The following is a 1,800-nucleotide window of genomic DNA, read 5'->3' as shown; positions in this document are numbered from 1 at the left end:
TTACTAATATTTTGTCACGCCAAGGAATCTGCAAACACAAAACAAAACAAAACAAACTTCTAGAACTAATAAATAAGTTTAGCAATTTCTCAAGATACAAAATAAACATATAAAAATCAATTGTATATACCAGCAACTAACAACTGAACACCAAAATTTAAAATACAATACCATTTACAGCCTCTCAAAAATTATATAAAATACTTAAATGTGAATCTAACAAATCATGTACAGGTCTTATATGCTGAAAAATACATAACACTGATAAAAGAAATTAATCTACATAAATGAAGAAATATATATCAACATATTATATTCGTAGATTAGAAGGCTTTTTATTGCTATTATGTCAATTCTCCCTAAATAGATATATAGATTCAATGCAATTCCAATTAATATTGTAGCAGGATGTTTTTAAACTTGCCAAGTTTTTTATGAAATTTATATGAAAAAGGTAAGGGAGTAACCAAAACAGTTTTGATAAGAAAAGAATTTAGTGGGCACACAATACTTGTAAATTATTATAAAATCAAAATAATTTTATCATTGTGCTATTGATGGACTAAACAATGGAACAGAATAGAGAAGCCAGAGGTTATCCTATACAAATATAATTAAAAACTTATTTTCAACAAAGTAGGAAGGACAAATCAATGAAGAAAGTATAAACTTTTCAACAAGTGGTTCTATAACCATTAGATTTCCATATGCAAGAAAATGAACTTACACTCCTATGTTATACCTTCTCTAAAAATTAAACTTAAATACAATACTGAAGCTATGATTCATAAAAGAAAAAAATGATAAACTGTACTTTATTAAAATTAAAAACTTCTCTATGAAAGACATTATCAAGATAATGAGAGGATAAGCCACAGAATGAGATAAACTGTTTGCAAAATATTTATCTGATAAAGGACTATTATCCAAAATTTACAAAGTACTCTTAAAACTTAATAATAGAAAAATAACCTAATTAAAAATGGGCAAAAGACCTTCACAGACACCTCACCAAAAATATGTATATAGTTGATAAATAAACATATGAAAAAATGTTCAACATCATATGCCATCAGAGAATAGCGAATTAAAACAATGAGATACCGCCACACACTTATTAGACTGGCAAAAATTCAGGACACTGATAACATGAAATGATGGCAAGGATGTGAAGCAACAGAAGTTCTCATTTATTGCTGGTAGTAATGTAAAAATGTAGAGCCATTTTTGGAAGAAATTTTTGTTGTTTTTTTACAAAACTCAATATTCTTACCATATGATCCAGCAATTATGTTCCATGATGTTTACTCAAAAGAATCGGAAACTTATGTTCATGCAAAAATCTGCACACAAATGTTTATAGCAGCCTTATTCAAAATTGCCAACTTGGAAGCAACTAAGATTGATGTCTTTCAGTAGGTGAATAGATAAACAAGTTGTGGAATTAAATATTATTCAGCACTAAAAATAAATTATTAATCAAGCCATGCAAAGAAATGGAGGAAAGTTAAATTCATATTACTAAGTGGAAGATACCAATCTGAAAAGGCTACATGCAAAATGTATAATTCAAATTATATGATATTCTGCAAAAGGTAACACTATGAATACAGTGAAAAGATCATTATTTTTCAGGGTTTAAGAGAGAGAGAGAGGAATAAATAGACAGAGCCCAAGGAGTTTTTAGGACAGTGAAACTACACCATATGATAATATAATAGTGGATACATGTCATTATAATTTTTTTTCAAACCCATAAAATGTACAACATAAAGAATAAACCTTAATGTAAACTATTAA

The sequence above is a fragment of the Pteropus vampyrus genome, unplaced genomic scaffold, assembly GCF_000151845.1.
Source record: "Pteropus vampyrus isolate Shadow unplaced genomic scaffold, Pvam_2.0 Scaffold63, whole genome shotgun sequence".
NCBI classification, from domain to species: domain Eukaryota; kingdom Metazoa; phylum Chordata; class Mammalia; order Chiroptera; family Pteropodidae; genus Pteropus; species Pteropus vampyrus.
This window is presented reverse-complemented; position numbering follows the sequence as displayed.